The sequence below is a fragment of the Scyliorhinus torazame genome, chromosome 9 (genome assembly GCF_047496885.1).
Source record: "Scyliorhinus torazame isolate Kashiwa2021f chromosome 9, sScyTor2.1, whole genome shotgun sequence".
Lineage (NCBI taxonomy): Eukaryota > Metazoa > Chordata > Chondrichthyes > Carcharhiniformes > Scyliorhinidae > Scyliorhinus > Scyliorhinus torazame.
This window is the reverse complement of record NC_092715.1, coordinates 16,313,818-16,332,591: the sequence shown is the minus strand read 5'-3', so window position 1 is coordinate 16,332,591 and position 18,774 is coordinate 16,313,818.

Genomic DNA, 18,774 nt, shown 5'->3' with positions numbered 1-18,774 from the left:
AAACAGATAATCCCAATCTCTAACCAGGGGAAATGGACAATATTTAAACAGATAATCCCCAATCTCTAACCAGGGGAAATGGGACAATATTTAAATAGATAACCCCCAATCTCCAACCAGGGGAAATGGACAATATTTAAACAGATAATCCCCAATCTCTAACCAGGAGAAATGGACAATATTTAAACAGATAATCCCCAATCTAACCAGGAGAAATGGACAATATTTAAACAGATCGTCCCCAATCTCTAACCAGGGGAAATGGACAATATTTAAACAGATAATCCCAATCTCTAACCAGGGGAAATGGACAATATTTAAACAGATAATCCCCAATCTCTAACCAGGGGAAATGGACAATATTTAAACAGATAATCCCCAATCTCTAACCAGGGGAAATGGACAATATTTAAACAGATAATCCCCTATCTCTAACCAGGGGAAATGGACAATATTTAAACAGATAATCCCCAATCTCTAACCTGGGTAAATGGACAATATTTAAACAGATAATCCCCAATCTCTAATTAGGGGAAATGGACAATATTTAAACAGATAATCCCCAATCTCTAACCAGGGGAAATGGACAATATTTAAACAGATAATCCCCAATCTCTAACCAGGGGAAATGGACAATATTTAAACAGATAATCCCCAATCTCTAACCAGGAGAAATGGACAATATTTAAACAGATAATCCCCAATCTCTAACCGGGGGAAATGGGCAATATTTAAACAGATAATCCCCTATCTCTAACCGAACCGGCTGCACCCTCTCTCTCGGGCCGGTACACGGAATTACCGTCTGGGTGTGTGAGGGGCTGTGTCTGGATCTGTGTCTCTGTCTCTCTCGGGCCGCCTTCCCGAAGCAAAATCAAACTCCCCGCCGCCAATGGCCGCCGCTCTCCTACACCCCTGACTAACGCCGCCGGCCATTGGCTGAGCCATTACCCCTACCCCTTGGTTATCGGTTGCCAGGGCGACAGGCCGCGGCCTGGTCCGGTTTGCCCCCGAGCCGCAGCCTGAACTGCTACCTGCGGGCAGGAGTAACACTGCTGCCTGCGGGCGAGGCTAACACTGCTGGCTGCGGGCGGGGCTAACACTGCTGCCTGCGGGCAGGAGTAACACTGCTGCCTGCGGGCGGGGCTAACACTGCTGCCTGCGGGCGGGACTAACATTGCTGCCTGCGGGCGGGAGTAACACTGCTGCCTGCGGGCGGGGCTAACACTGCTGCCTGCGGGCGGGAGTAACACTGCTGCCTGCGGGCGGGAGTAACACTGCTAGCTGCGGGCGGGAGTAACACTGCTGCCTGCGGGCGGGGCTAACACTGCTGCCTGCGGGCAGGAGTAACACTGCTGCCTGCGGGCGGGACTAACATTGCTGCCTGCGGGCGGGAGTAACACTGCTGCCTGCGGGCGGGAGTAACACTGCTGCCTGCGGGCGGGAGTAACACTGCTGCCTGCGGGCGGGAGTAACACTGCTGCCTGCGGGCGGGAGTAACACTGCTGCCTGCGGGCGGGAGTAACACTGCTGCCTGCGGGAGTAACACTGTGGGCGGGAGTAACATTGCTGCCTGTGGGCAGGAGTAACACTGCTGCCTGCGGGAGTAACACTGCTGCCTGCGGGCGGGAGTAACACTGCTGCCTGCGGGAGTAATACTGCTGCCTGCGGGCGGGAGTAACACTGCTGCCTGCGGGCGGGAGTAACACTGCTGCCTGCGGGCGGGAGTAACACTGCTGCCTGCGGGAGTAATACTGCTGCCTGCGGGCGGGAGTAACACTGCTACCTGCGGGCGGGAGTAACACTGCTGCCTGCGGGCAGGAGTAACACTGCTGCCTGCGGGCAGGAGTAACACTGCTGCCTGTGGGAGAAATACTGCTCCCTGCGGGCGGGAGTAACACTGCTGCCTTTGGGAGTAACACTGCTGCCTGCGGGCAGGAGAAACACTGCTACCTGCGGGAGTAACACTGCTACCTGCGGGCAGGAGTAACACTGCTACCTGCAGGCGGGAGTAACACTGCTACCTGCGGGCAGGAGTAACACTGCTGCCTGGGGGAGTAACACTGCTACCTGCGGGCAGGAGTAACATTGCTGCGTGCAGGAGTAACACTGCTGCGTGCGGGAGTAATACCGCTACCTGCGGGCGGGAGTAACACAGCTGCCTGCGGGAGTAACACTGCTGCCTGCGGGAGGGAGTAACACTGCTGCCTGCGGGAGCGAGTAACACTGCTGCCTGCGGGAGCGAGTAACACTGCTGCCTGCGGGTGGGAGTAATACTGCTACCGGCGGGCGGGAGTAACACTGCTAGCTGCAGGAGTAATACTGCTACCTTCGGGCGGTAGTAACACTTCTACCTGCGGGCAGGAGTAACACTGCTGCCTGGGGGAGTAACACTGCTACCTGCGGGCAGGAGTAACATTGCTGCGTGCAGGAGTAACACTGCTACCTGCGGGCGGGAGTAACACTGCTGCCTGCGGGAGTAATACCGCTACCTGCGGGCGGGAGTAACACAGCTGCCTGCGGGAGTAACACTGCTGCCTGCGGGAGGGAGTAACACTGCTGCCTGCGGGAGCGAGTAACACTGCTGCCTGCGGGAGCGAGTAACACTGCTGCCTGCGGGTGGGAGTAATACTGCTACCGGCGGGCGGGAGTAACACTGCTAGCTGCAGGAGTAATACTGCTACCTTCGGGCGGTAGTAACACTTCTACCTGCGGGCCGGAGTAACACTGCTGCCTGCGGGCGGGAGGAACACTGCTGCCTGCGGGTCGGAGTAACACTGCAGGAGTAACATTGCTGCCTGCGAGCCAGAGTAACACTGCTGCCTGAGGGTCGGAGTAACACTGCAGGAGTAACATTGCTGCCTGCGAGCCAGAGTAACACTGCGGGAGTAACACTGCTGCCTGCGGGCCGGAGTAACACTGCGGGAGTAACACTGCTGCCTGCGGGCCGGAGTAACACTGCGGGAGTAACACTGCTGCCTGCGGGCCGGAGTAACACTGCGGGAGTAACACTGCTGCCTGCGGGCCGGAGTAACACTGCGGGAGTAACACTGCTGCCTGCGGGCCGGAGTAACACTGCGGGAGTAACACTGCTGCCTGCGGGCCGGAGTAACACTGCGGGAGTAACACTGCTGCCTGCGGGCCGGAGTAACAGTGCGGGAGTAATACTGCTGCCTGCGGGCCGGAGTAACACTGCGGGAATAACACTGCTGCCTGCTATCCGGAGTAACACTGCGGGAGTAACACTGCTGCCTGCGGGCGGGAGTAACACTGCGGGAGTAACACTGCTGCCTGCGGGCTGGAGTAACACTGCGGGAATAACACTGCTGCCTGCGGGCCGGAGTAACTGCGGGAGTAACACTGCTGCCTGCGGGCCGGAGTAACACTGCGGGAGTAACACTGCTGCCTGCGGGCCGGAGTAACACTGCGGGAGTAACTCTGCTGCCTGCTAGCCGGAGTAACACTGCGGGAATAACTCTGCTGCCTGCTAGCCGGAGTAACACTGCGGGAGTAACACTGCTGCCTGCGGGCCAGAGTAACACTGCGGGAGTAACACTGCTGCCTGCGGGCCGGAGTAACACTGCGGGAGTAACACTGCTGCCTGCGGGCCGGAGTAACACTGCGGGAGTAACTCTGCTGCCTGCTAGCCGGAGTAACACTGCGGGAATAACTCTGCTGCCTGCTCGCCGGAGTAACACTGCGGGAGTAACACTGCTGCCTGCGGGCCGGAGTAACACTGCGGGAGTAACACTGCTGCCTGCGGGCCGGAGTAACACTGCGGGAGTAACACTGCTGCCTGTGGGCCGGAGTAACACTGCTGCCTGCGGGCCGGAGTAACACTGCGGGAATAACACTGCTGCCTGCGGGCCGGAGTAACACTGCTGCCTGCGGGCCGGAGTAACACTGCAGGAGTAACACTGCTGCCTGCGGGCCGGAGTAACACTGGGAGTAACACTGCTGCCTGCGGGCCGGAGTAACACTGCGGGAATAACACTGCTGCCTGCGGGCCGGAGTAACACTGGGAGTAACACTGCTGCCTGCGGGCCGGAGTAACACTGCGGGAGTAACACTGCTGCCTGCGGGCGGGAGTAACACTGCGGGAGTAACACTGCTGCCTGCGGGCCGGAGTAACACTGCGGGAGTAACACTGCGGGAGTAACACTGCTGCCTGCGGGCCGGAGTAACACTGCGTGAGTAATACTGCTGCCTCCGAGACTTACACTGTTGGAGTAATACTGCTGGAGTAATACTCCCACCTGCGGGGAGTAACACTGTTCATAGAAATCATAGAATTTACAGAGCAGAAGGAGGCCATTCGGCCCATCCAGTCTGCGCTGGCCCTTCCAAAGAGCTGAAGCCCATGTATCTACCCTATCCCAGTAACCCCCACTTAATATTTTTTGGACACTAAGGGAAATTTAGCATGGGCAAATATATCATGGCCAATCCACCTGTGGTGATATGCATCACTGTCAGTACACAAGGGGTTAATGTAGATACACTTGGACTGAGTAAACACTAGATGGAGCACCAGAGACGTCATGACATGCAGACATACAGCTAATGAACACATAGAATAGGACACGACCAATGGGCAGTCAAGACACCCAGAGGTGACACTACCACTAGGGGGCAAGCCGTATTTAAGGTCAGGGCACACATGCTCTTTCTCTTTTCCACAGGCGACAATGAAAAGCACAGGGGCAGATTGGAAGCATCACACCCACCACATGGCTTAGAGCAGACTGGTTAGTTAGATTGAGTTACTATAGCAAGATCAGCAGGGGAGTCAAACTCAAGTAGGAGAATTGTTAACTGTTCAATAAATGTGTTGAACCTATCTCCAAGTCTGAACCTTCCTTTGTCAGAGCATATATCAAGGCAGCAGCTTATGCTACATGATGAAGCATAACACAACATGGTACCAGTAGTGCCCTGTTGAATCTATATAGTTCAACTCAAGATCTGTGACTACCAGCAACAGCACCCAGGCAAGATGTTTGAGATTCCGGTTACTCCGCAGCTTAGGTATCACAATCTCAGTGCCAACTGGCGTGCATTCAAGCAGAGATTTGAGATCTACCTGGTAGCGTCTGACCTAGATGGCGTGGCAGATGCAGAGAAAATAAAGCTTCTGCTCACCATTGCGGGTGCAAGTGCAGCAGAAATCTTCAAGACCTTGAAGTACTCCAAGGGGCAAGACAAGAGAGACTTCCAGACAGTCCTGGACAAGTTTGAAAAGTACTGTGAAGAAAACACAAAAGAAATCGGTAAAAGAGGCGCCAATACTCACCACGAGGCACAGGAAGGCTTGCAAATGCAGAAAACAGCAATTTTGACTGGCAGCCATCTTGAGAAAGGAGACGCACATGCGCAGTTCCCCAAAAGATGCAAATCGGCAGCACGGTGTTTTGCGCATGCGCAAGAAGCCCGCGTGCGCAGTTGCGAAAACGGCGCAAAGTGAAGGAAAAGCGATCTGCGCATGCGCAATCCATTCCTACGCTCTACGTCACAAGCGCCATGGCGTCAGAGGCGCTGGACCACGGCCACTCAAAGGGGAAATGCCCGAAAATAAGGGGGGGAAAATTTAAAATCGTATAACACAATTCCTTCACCTGGAACGACAGCACAATGCCTGAACTTCAACCAGGAGCTGAAAGTAACCTCCGTAGAACCCTGCAACAAGCAGTTAGCACCGCCCAGAGAAATTATTTGGTCCTTGAAGACTACGACTCAGACGTTGATTTCTTCTTCAGACATCGCGAGCACAATGACTGCTCCGACACAGAAAGTGATGATATGATCCTTGAAGACTACGACTCAGATGGTGATTTCATCATTGGACGTGGCGACCTCAGTACCAAATCCGAACCACAATGAGATGTGTTGTACAGTGAAGAACCCGCCACAGACATGGACGAGTTCTTCGGATTTGAGGATCCTCAGCCCAGCACTGACGACATCCTAACCCAGAAGTACAGGATTCTGCTGCGGCCTGATGCCAAGAGACGAGAGAGAGGTCCAAGCCCACAGAGAGCGACCTGATGCCAAAACAGTGGTCCACGCACCATGAACAGTGCACCACGCACCACAAAGAGTCCCCGACTCCACACAGAAAGCTTAGTTTCGGGAGTTCAGTTTCGGGAGCGGCCACAGGGAGCAAGTGCTGCTGGGAGAGGTAAGTGCTGTTTAAAAACTTCCTTACCTTGCAGGTCAGCCGTTAGTTTCGGGAGTTCAGTGCCGGGAGCGGCCACAGGGAGCAAGTGCTGCTGGGAGAGGTAAGTGCTGTTTAAAAAGTTTCTTACCTTGCAGGTCAGCCGTTAGTTTTGGGAGTTCAGTGCCGGGAGCAGGCCTATTGGCTGACTGTAAATCAGGAAGGATACAAAAGGTGTGGCTGAAGTGCCTTTAGAAACGGAGTGCTGGAAGCAAACAGAGTGTATCTGAGTTTGGGTAAGGCTGAGTTCAGGTAAGAGGTGAGTGAGGGCTGTGTTTTTTGGAGTTTGGTGTTTGGGGTTGAGTTTCCAAAAAAAACAACCAATTAATTAAGTAAATGAATTAACTAGTTAAGGGAATTTTGTGCTTATCTTAAGGAGGTGCAGAGAAGCAGACCTGTGAGGGCGTCTCAGGAGCAATTACACCACAGCCAGCAGGTAAGTGATTGGCTTGTGACTGGTAAGTGATTTTTCTTTTCTCTCTTTGACTTTCTCTTAGCTGTGTAGTGTAGTTCAAATTTAACTTCAGGTTTAAGTCATGGCAGGAGAGCTCAGACCCGTGTCATGCTCCTCTTGTGAGATGTGGCAATTCAGGGACCCTTCTGGTGTCCCTGACTCCTTCATCTGCAAGAAGTGTGTCCAACTGCAGCTCCTGTTAGACCGCTTGACGGCTCTGGAGCTGCGGATGGATTCACTTTGGAGCATCCGCGATGCTGAGGAAGTTGTGGATAGCACATTCAGTGAGTTGGTCACACCGCAGATTAAAATTACTGAGGCAGATAGGGAATGGGTGACCAACAGACAGAGGAAGAGTAGGAAGGCAGTGCAGGGATCCCCTGCGGTCATCTCCCTCCAAAACAGATTTACCGTTTTGGAAACTGTTGGGGGAGATGGCTCACCAGGGGAAGGTGGCAGCAGCCAGTTTCATGGCACCGTGGCTGGCTCTGCTGCACAGAAGGGCAGGAAAAAGAGTGGCAGAGCTATAGTGATAGGGGATTCAATTGTAAGGGGAATAGACAGGCGTTTCTGCGGACGCAAACGAGAATCCAGGTTGGTATGTTGCCTCCCTGGTGCAAGGGTCAAGGATGTCTCGGAGCGGCTGCAGGGCATTCTGGAGGGAGAGGGTGAACAGCCAGCTGTCGTGGTGCATATAGGCACCAACGATATAGGTAAAAAACGGGATGAGGTCCTACAAGCTGAATTTAGGGAGTTAGGAGTTAAACTAAAAAGTAAGACCTCAAAGGTAGTAATCTCAGGATTGCTACCAGTGCCACGTGATAGTCAGAGTAGGAATGACAGGATAGCTAGGATGAATACGTGGCTTGAGAGATGGTGCAAGAGGGAGGGTTTCAAATTCCTGGGACATTGGAACCGGTTCTGGGGGAGGTGGGACCTGTACAAATCGGACGGTCTGCATCTGAGTGGGACCGGAACCAATGTTCTCGGGGGTGTGTTTGCCAGTGCAGTTGGGGAGGGTTTAAACTAATGTGGCAGGGGGATGGGAACCGATGTAGGAAGTCAGTGGGGACGGAAACAAAAGGCAGGAAGGGAGAGTGTGTAAAGCATGACCAGAGAAAGCAGGGCAGAGAGCAAGGAAGGTCTACATTAAACTGCATTTATTTCAATGCAAGGGGCCTGACGGGCAAAGCGGATGAACTCAGGGCATGGATGGGCACATGGGACTGGGATATTATAGCTATGACTGAAACATGGCTAAGGGAGGGGCAGGACTGGCAGCTCAATGTTCTGGGGTACAGATGCTATAGAAAGGATAGAACAGGAGGTAAGAGAGGAGGGGGAGTGGCGTTTTTGATTAGGGAGAACATCACGGCAGTACTTAGAGGGGATATATCCGAGGGTTCGCCCACTGAGTCTATATGGGTGGAACTGAAAAATAAGAAGGGAGAGATCACCTTGATAGGACTGTACTACAGGCCCCCAAATAGTCAGCGGGAAATTGAGGAGCAAATATGTAAGGAGATTACAGATAGCTGCAAGAAAAATAGGGTGGTAATAGTAGGGGACTTTAACTTTCCCAACATTGACTGGGACAGCCATAGCATTAGGGGCTTGGATGGAGGGAAATTTGTTGAGTGTATTCAGGAGGAATTTCTCATTCAGTATGTGGATGGACCGACTAGAGAGGGGGCAAAACTTGACCTCGTCTTGGGAAATAAGGAAGGGCAAGTGACAGAAGTGTTAGTGAGGGATCACTTTGGGACAAGTGACCATAACTCCATTAGTTTTAAGATAGCTATGGAGAATGATAGGTCTGGCCCAAGAGTTAAAATTCTTAATTGGGGCACGGCCAATTTTGATGGTATCAGACAGGAACTTTCAGAGGTAGATTGGAGGAGACTGTTGGCAGGCAAAGGGACGGCTGGTAAATGGGAGGCTTTTAAAAATGTGTTAACCAGGGTTCAGGGTAAGCACATTCCCTTTAGAGTGAAGGGCAAGGCTGGTAGAAGTAGGGAACCCTGGATGACTCGAGATATTGAGACTCTGGTCAAAAAGAAGAAGGAGGCATATGACGTACATAAACAACTGGGATCAAGTGGATCCCTTGAAGAGTATAGAGATTGTCGAAATAGAGTTAAGAGGGAAATCAGGAGGGCAAAAAGGGGACATGAAATTGCTTTGGCAAATAATGCAAAGGAGAATCCAAAGAGCTTCTACAGATACATAAAGGGAAAAAGAGTAACTAGGGACAGAGTAGGGCCTCTTAAGGATCAACAAGGACATCCATGTGCAGAGCCACAAGAGTTGGGTGAGATCCTGAATGAATATTTCTCATCGGTATTCACGGTGGAGAAAGGCATGGATGTTAGGAAACTAAGGGAAATAAATAGTGATGTCTTGAGAAGTGTGCATATTACAGAGGAGGAGGTGCTGGAAGTCTTAAAGCGCATCAAGGTAGATAAATCCCCAGGACCTGATGAAATGTATCCCAGGATGTTGTGGGAGGCTAGGGAGGAAATTGGGGGTCCCCTAACAGAGATATTTGAATCATCGGCAGCTACAGGTGAGGTGCCTGAAGATTGGAGAGTAGCGAATGTTGTGCCCTTGTTTAAGAAGGGCAGCAGGGAAAAGCCTGGGAACTACAGACCGGTGAGCCTAACGTCTGTAGTAGGTAAGTTGCTAGAAGGTCTTCTGAGAGACAGGATCTACAAGCATTTAGAGAGGCAAGGACTGATTCGGGGCAGTCAGCATGGCTTTGTGCGTGGAAAATCATGTCTCACAAATTTGATTGAGTTTTTTGAGGGGGTGACCAAGAAGGTAGATGAGGGCAGTGCAGTAGACGTTGTCTACATGGACTTTAGCAAAGCCTTTGACAAGGTACCGCATGGTAGGTTGTTGCAGAAGGTTAAAGCTCATGGGATCCAGGGTGAGGTTGCCAATTGGATTCAAAATTGGCTGGACGACAGAAGACAGAGGGTGATTTGTAGAGGGTTGTTTTTCAAACTGGAGGCCTGTGACCAGTGGTGTGCCTCAGGGATCGGTGCTGGGTCCACTGTTATTTGTGATTTATATTAATGATTTGGATGAGAATTTAGGAGGCATGGTCAGTAAGTTTGCAGATGACACCAAGATTGGTGGCACAGTGGATAGTGAAGAAGGTTATCTAGGATTGCAACGGGATCTTGATCAATTAGGCCAGTGGGCCGACGAATGGCAGATGGAGTTTAATTTAGATAAATGTGAGGTGATGCATTTTGGCAGATCGAATCAGGCCAGGACCTACTCAGTTAATGGTATGGCGTTGGGGAGAGTTATAGAACAAAGAGATCTAGGAGTACAGGTTCATAGCTCCTTGAAGGTGGAGTCGCAGGTGGACAGGGTGGTGAAGAAGGCATTCGGCATGCTTGGTTTCATTGGTCAGAACATTGAATACAGGAGTTGGGACGTCTTGTTGAAGTTGTACAAGACATTGGTACGGCCACACTTGGAATACTGTGTGCAGTTCTGGTCACCCTATTATAGAAAGGATATTATTAAACTAGAAAGAGTGCAGAAAAGATTTACTAGGATGTTACCGGGACTTGATGGTTTGAGTTATAAGGAGAGGCTGGATAGACTGGGACTTTTTTCCCTGGAGCGTAGGAGGCTTAGGGGTGATCTTATAGAGGTCTATAAAATAATGAGGGGCATAGATAAGGTAGATAGTCAACATCTTTTCCCAAAGGTAGGGGAGTCTAAAACTAGAGGGCATAGGTTTAAGGTGAGAGGGGAGAGATTCAGAAGGGCCCAGAGGGGCAATTTCTTCACTCAGGGGGTAGTGAGTGTCTGGAATGGGCTGCCAGAGGTAGTAGTAGAGGCGGGTACAATTGTGTCTTTTAAAAAGCATTTAGATAGTTACATGGGTAAGATGGGTATAGAGGGTTATGGGCCAAGTGCGGGCAACTGGGACTAGCTTAATGGTTAAAAACTGGGCGGCATTGACTGGTTGGGCCGAAGGGCCTGTTTCCATGCTGTAAACTTCTATGATTCTATGATTCTATGAAAGCGATGACAGATTCCACAGCGAGACCACTGCATGATTCCATTAAGAGCTTATGAGGCAAGTTTTTTACGCAGAGGGTAGTGGGTGCCTGGAACTCGCTACCGGAGGAGGTAGTGGAAGCAGGGACGATAGGGACATTTAAGGGGCATCTTGACAAATATATGAATAGGATGGGAATAGAAGGACACGGACCCAGGAAGTGTAGAAGATTGTAGTTTAGTCGGGCAGCATGGTCGGCACGGGCTTGGAGGGCCGAATGGCCTGTTCCTGTGCTGTACATTTCTTTGTTCTTTGTTCTTTATTCTTTGTAAGAGCGCACAGATCGACTCCACAACGGGACAACTGCATGACTCCACACAGGGAACGATGCCAGACTCCACAGAGAGAGCGGTACAAGCCTCCACAGCGAGCTCGTTGACAGACTCCACGATGGAAGCAACGCAAGACTCCAAAGCGCAGTCCTTGCATGAACAAGACCATGAAGGTCTAGCAACCTTATCTGAGCAACCAGCAGCAGAGGATGCAAGTCTGCCACGCTCAAGTGCACAGCAAGACGACTATGACAGTCTACCCAGATTATTTGAGCCACCAGAAGAAGACTCTGACAGTCTACCCAGTTCATCTAACCATCAAGAAGACACCGAAGGTCTACCCACTGTATGTGCGACAAGTGACAAAGGCTTCACACTTCCCATACAAGATGTGCGACATCTCAGCGAGACTGACAGATCCCAGCTAGTATGTACAGAGGCACTCGACAATCAAAGTGAGGTTACTAGTGACTCCAGTGACACCACGTTAATTCCAACCTCATCTACTCGAGTCTCTCCACAAGAACCTGAAATGACTCCAGACGGGGAGTATCAAGAAACCAAAGGTGATTCAGGTGAACCAGAAAGGGCTCCAGACGGGGAACATCGACAAGCCAAAGATGATTCCAGTGAACCGGACATGACTCCAGACGGGGAGCACCGAGGAATCAGAGACGGCACACTCAATGAGACAGCAGATGCCACAAAGGACACTGACACAAGTAACTTTGTGAAGGACTCGAATTCTCCACTCGGTGTGGTCATTGAGCGCAACAAACACAACAACAAAACCTACAAAAACAACGCCAACAACAACAAGAAGCGTACCAAAGGCACCAACGTCAACAACAAGCACGACAAAACCAACAACACTGGAGCAACGACTGGTACGACATGGTACAACTCTGCCAATGCAGGACACTGTAACGGCACAGCTCCTAACACTGGCAAGAGTACAGCCATACCATGGCATGACAGCAAATCTCGCCGATTCAAGTTTGCTCCACTACAAACAAGCAAACCAGCTTTCAAGGCAGATGAGTTTGCTCCACTATGAACAAGCAAAGCAGCTTTCAAGGCAGCTGACATACGACATCAATACCGCAAACACAGACACCAGTCCAGGTCAGGCAGGAAAGTTGACATCAAGAATCGCTACCACAAGCATTGAAAAAAAAAGTGTCCATATCACACAATGAAGTGATTTGACCATTTGAACATCTCTTGATGACTTCTTGGTTACGTACACACCAGGACCCTGACGGCGTTCACAAGGAAATGACAACATCAACATTGACACTTCAATAATAAAACAAGAAAGCCACTCGACCATATACATTCATGAATTTGGACTCATACATATTATTTGGTATTGTATAATCATCACTGTCATCATGATTTGTACATGTCATCACTTATCTACCTATTTTGTTCAATTTTCTTTTACAAAGTACAGAAAATATGTAATATGAAAAAAGGGGGGATGTGGTGATATGCATCACTGTAAATACACAAGGGGTTAATGTAGATACACTAGGAGTGAGTAAACACTAGAGGGAGCATCAGAGACATCATGACATGCAGTCATACAGCTAATGAACACATAGAATAGGACACGGCCAATGGGCAGTCAAGACACCCAGAGGTGACACTACCACAAGGGGAAAACCCATATATAAGCACAGGGCACACATGCTCTTTCTCTTTTCCACAGGCGACACACAGTGAAAAGCACAGGGGCAGATCGCAAGCATCACACCCACCGCATGGCTTAGAGCAGACTGGTTAGTTAGATTGAGTGATCCTGCAAGATTAGCAGGAGAGTTGAACTCAAGTAGGAGAATTGTTAACTGTTCAATAAACGTGTTAAAGCTATCTCCAAGTCTGAACCTTCCTTTGTCAGAGTGCACATCAAGGAAGCAGCTTATGCTACATGAAGAAGCATAACACAACACCACCTAACCCGCACATCTTTGGACTGTGGGAGGAAACCGGAGCACCCGGAGGAAACCCACGCACACATGGGGAGAACGTGCAGACTCCGCACAGACAGTGACCCAGCTGGGAATCGAACCTGGGACCCTGGAGCTGTGAAGCAACTGTGCTAACCACTATGCTACCGTGCTTTCCAATGTTGGAGTAACATTGCTGCCTGCGGGAGCAATACTGTTGAAGTAATACTCCTACCAGCAGGAGTAGCACTGTTCATAGAAATCATAGAATTTACAGTGCAGAAGGAGGCCATTCGGCCCATCCAGTCTGCACTGGCCCTTCCAAAGAGCTGAAACCCACGTATTTACCCTATCCCCGTAGCCCAGTAACCCCCACTTAACATTTTTTGGACACGAAGGGCAATTTAACATGGGCAATTTATCATGGCCAATCCACCTAACCCGCACATTTTTGGACTGTGGGAGGAAACCAGAGCACCCGGAGGAAACCCACGCAGACATGGAGAGAACGAGCAGACTCCGCACAGACAGCGACCCAAGCCGGGAATCGAACCCGGGTCCCTGGTGCTGTGAAGCAACTGTGCTAACCACTATGCTACCGTGCTGCCCAATGTTGGAGTAACATTGCTGCCTGCGGGAGCAATACTGTTGGAGTAATACTCCTACCTGCAGGAATAACTGTTGGAGTAACACTGCACCTGGCCCTTCACCGCCAAGTGGGAACCAACTACGCTTCAAACTACAGCGGACACAGAGCAAACCTGTCTACCTACTCATTATCCAGAGCAGTGAATAGAGCATGTCCATTGGGTTATTCCAGGGACGAGGATCCAGTTCCACAAGTTAATGTGTAATGGCTTTGCGCCAAGCTGGTTTTTATTTTGGATCAAAACCTTTTGGAAACTTTCAAAAATGTTTCCAAAGCAGGTTTTTCGGGGTAGAGGATAGGTGTGCGAGGTGCGTGGGAAGACCAGCAAATCATGTCCACATGTTTTGGGCATGCCTGAAGCTTAGAGGGTTTTGCTAAGGCAATGTCCGCGGTGCTAAAATCACGGGTGGTGCCGAGTCCGGAGGTAGCGATCTTTGGAGTGTCGGAAGAGCCGGGAGTTCAGGGGGGCGAAAGAGGCCGACGTCTTGGCCTTTGCCTCCCTGGTAGCCCGGAGACGGATCTTGTTAATGTGGAGGGACTCGAAGCCCCCGAGTGCAGAGACCTGGGTTAGTGACATGGCTGGGTTTCTCAGTCTCGAGAAAATAAAGTTCGCCTTAAGAGGGTCAATGGTCAGGTTCACCCGGAGGTGGCAGCCGTTCGTCGACTTTCTCGGGGAAAATGAAAAATGTCAGCAGATGCAGCATTCCAAGGAGTGGGGGGGGGGGGGGGGGGGGGGGCGGGCGGGTTGGCGGGTTGGCGGTGGATTGTTGCTGTATGGTTGAGGTGTGTGAAGATTGGGCTGGGGGAGGGGAGAAATGTTTATTTTACCATGTTGAAGTCATTGTTTTTGTTACTGTTATAAAAACACCTAAATAAAATATTGTTAAAAAAAAATGTGATATACTTGCAAATATGAGTCTATTCCAAAATTATGAATTAATACTCTGGCATGTGTCAGGGTAGCACAGTGGTTAGCACTGTTGCATCACAGCACCAGGGACTCGGGTTCGATTCCTGGCTTGGGATACTGTCTGTGCGGAGTCTGCACGTTCTCCCCGTGTCTGCGTGGGTTTCCTCCGGGTGCTCCAGTTTCCTCCCACAAGTCCCAAAAGACTTGCTGTTAGGTCATTTGGACATTCTGAATTCTCCCTCCGTGTACCCGAACAGGCCAAGAAACTCCAGGTGAAGAAGGGCCACACAGACTCAGAACGTTAACTCTGTTTCTCTCTCCACAGATGCTGCCGGACTTGCTCAGTTTTTTCCAGCATTGACTGTTTTAATTAAAAAAAGGCGGAAGGCCAAAAAATATTTATTTTCTTTGCAGAGATAATGTCCCTGTGTATGAACATGTGTCACTTCTAGTAATCGTAATCATAAATAAGCCATGGTACGAGTGTGAATGATTACCTTAAATTCGTTGTTAGTGTAACTATTAGCACACTCAGGATTGTTCATCAAGTGCTGCCCGATCAATGAATCGTATCTAACAGCAGACGTTTTGTCCTCATCTTCTACCCCATTCATATGTCCGAAATGTCGCTGAAACATTCACAATTACTAAATGTGCAGCCATGTGTAAGGATTTCCCTAAACACCTTCGCACCATGTTACAGTCAAGGGTGGTGCAGTGGTTAGCACTGCTGTCTCATGGCGCTGAGGACCCAGGTTCAATCCCAGCCTTGGGTCACTGGCCGTGTGGAGTTTGCACATTCTCCCCTTGCCTGTGTGGACCTTACTCCCGCAACCCAAAGATGTGCAGGGTAGGTGGATTGGCCACGCTAAATTGCACCTTAATTGGGAAAAAAATGAATTGGTACTCTAAATTTATAGAAAAAATACATTTACAGCAAGACTCCCCCTAGAATTGACTTCTGTGAACATTGCAATGAATTGTCTTCTGCAGAAAGTAAACATGGAAACTCAAGAGGGAATACAAACATGTGCACCCTTCCTATCCTGTCCAACTTCAGATATAAAATACCACACCTGGCAGTAAACGCTAAGAAGCAGGTGGACATTTTCTGGTGGAGATTTGCACCGATCCAAAAGTTTCAAAAGTGTAAGCTTGGTGAAATTCTCCACCTGGCGATGCTGCAAACGTGAACCGCGATCAGGTGGAGAATCAGGCTTCCAGCCACAATCCACGCCCGGCGCCGATTCAGCCCAACCATAGGACACCTGCACCGCAGCCTTTGGAACCTCTCCCGGTTAGAACGTCCGCTGGGCCGGGAATTGCTTGGAATTCGTGCCAGCAGAGTGCTGGTCCATTCGTATGCCATGAATTGCTCCCCAAATAGCACCGCCAACCGGGAACGCGTGCAATTCAGTCCTGGCGTCAACACTTAGTCTCCCAAATAGAGAATTTCGCCCACTATGTATAGTGTTGTCAATGATGTTGAATCAACCAAGGGTGAAGATGAAAGAGCATTTTAAAATACTCCATCTAAAGCTGGAATCAATAATGCAAAAAGAAAGAACCACACATCCACAATGGAAGGATACCAATGGTCTACCCAGCCCACATCCTGAGTATTCCATTGGGTTCTGGTTCCACAAACATCCGAGTATGGAATATATCACTACTCTGATTCTAAGCCAATAAGCTCCCACTTGCAATGCCTACTCCTACCATACTTTCACCTCTTCTATTTCTTGGCACCCTTCAGCTCTTAACAAAATTCATCACATGGACCACAGCAGTTCAAGAAGGCAGCCCAACATCTTGTTAAGGGAAATATCATGGAATCCCGACAGGGCAGAAGGAGGCCATTCAGCCCACCTAGTCTGCACTGGCCCTTGCGTCGCTAGAGCACCCTACCTAGACCCAATCCCCTATTCCTAGCCCCATAACCCCACCTAACGTTTGCACAATTTAGCATGGCCAATTCACCTAACCTGCACGTTTGGACTGTGGGAGGAAACCGGAGCACCCGGAGGAAACCCACGCAGACACAGGGAGAAAGTGCAAACTCCACAGTCACCCGAAGTCAGAATCGAACCTGGGACTGGTGCTGTGAGGCAGCAATGCAAACTGTGCCGTGTTTTTATTTATTCTTTCACAGGATGTGGCCATCACTAACTAGGTGTACGGCTTGGAATGGAACTTGCAAACAGTGATGTTCCCATAAATCTGTTGCCCTTGACCTTCTCTGCGGCAGAGGTTGCGTGTTTGGGATATGCTGTTAAAGAGGCTTGACCAATTGCCACAGTGCATCTTGTAGATGGTACACACTGTGTTGTTGAAAACCCACCACCATTCCTAGAAGTCCCCCTATACCAAGGGCCGACATTCTAAATGGTGATCAGGGATTCTCACCCCGACTCCGATGCAGGCTTCAGTGGGTGCTATTCAGGTCAAATTATGTTTTCAAGTTATCCCCCGGTGTAACCCATACCTTCACTGAAGATTTCATCGACTTACCACTTAGTAGCATCGATCCTGGGTCCCGCATTGCTAAGTAAGTAAAGTAGACTTTGGAATAACCACTATTTCAGGTTAAATTAAGTTATTTTATTATTATATTTTATTCTTTTAAAAGCTGCAATTACTTTCTTTACAGAAAGGAAAAAGATCTTGCTTCTGGATCCTTCTGGTTGGTTGAAGGGACCTTCAGGCCCACCTTGACAATCAATCTTCTTTTTAAAATCTGGTCTTCTTTAGATGTATTCGCTGGTGAGCTCGGTTGCTGTGTCCTATCTTTCCCATGTACCGAGCTGTGAGAGCTGGCTCTGCTGGCTGTCTCTGAGCTGACTCTGCCTACTCTTTAAATTCTAGTCTTCCTTAGATGTATTAGCTCGGCTGCTTTGCCCTGTCCATTTCCCATGGTCGAGCTGACTGTAATCTGACTCCGAGCTGCTTGTTCTTTCTCTGCTTCTCCTCTCTCTCTCTGAGTTCTGGTTCTGCCTGTGTCCCCTTTCTTCAGGTTTATATATTTTTCTAACAGTTATCTAGTTTTTATGACTTTATTGTAAAGTAACTTGATTTTCTTTGATTGTAAAAAGTATCTTTGATCTAAACATTTTAATCCAACTAAGTACTGGACATGACCTCAGCTCTCAGGTCTCTGATTACATTGTTTCCTTTGTGATGTTCAAAATGCTTTGGTTTCAAGAGGTTTACTTTTAATTCCTGTCATTTCTAGTTTTATTTTCCAATTGTGTCCTCAGCTCATAGTTTTGACTTTGATTTTGGCTTTGAATTATGTTTCTCGTGGACTGATAGTCTCCAGTTTTCTTTAATTTACCTGGTATTAGCAAAATTTCACTTAGAATTGTCACCAAATTCAACTGAACCTCATCTATGCTTTCCAGATGCTTACTAGGATAGTTACATCCAATGAAGGTGAGAGCCATTGTTTTTGGCTTCATTCAAAATTCTGTTTGTCTTGTTTGCTAAGCCTGCTTGACCAAGGATATCTGCATTTTACAATCCTGCTCTTTGCAGCTGCTGTTAAACCTTTGTGGGATCTTGCCCTGTATTCCCTCATGTTTCTCTCAGACCAGATATTGCCAGACTTCCACGTTTCAAATGACACATCTTTCCATATTTTCAATAACTGCTGCCACTGTGTGGCCGTAGTGGAGGGAGTGAATGTCTTTATTGGTGGATGGGGTGCAATCAAGCAACTGCTTTTTCCTTGATGGTGCCAAGCTTCTGGAGTGTGTTGGGAGTCAAGAGACAAGTTACATTCTGCTGAATTCCCAGCCTGTGACATGCTCTTGAAACCACAATATTTTTATGGCTGGTCCAGTTCAGGTTCTGGTCAATGGTAACACCCAGGATGTTGATGGTGATGAGTTCAGTGATTGTAATGCTATTGGACGTTAACGGCAAGATGGTTAGATTTTCATTGCCTTCCACTTGTGTGGAGTGAATGTTACTTGCCACTTTTCAGCCCGAACCTGAATGTTGTCCAGGTCTTGCTGCATTGGGGTAAAGGGAACATGTCGTATAAATACTTTTCTTTTCATTTACTTAATAATCTGTTGAGCTGCTCGCAGAAAAATTCTTTTCACTGTACCTCGGTACACGTGACAATAAACAAAATCCAAATCCAATGTGGAGATTAGAGATCTGGAATTAGAGATGGGTAATAAGTTTACCAGGGATACACATCCTGAGATTTATGCTAGGTGGTAAAAGTATGTG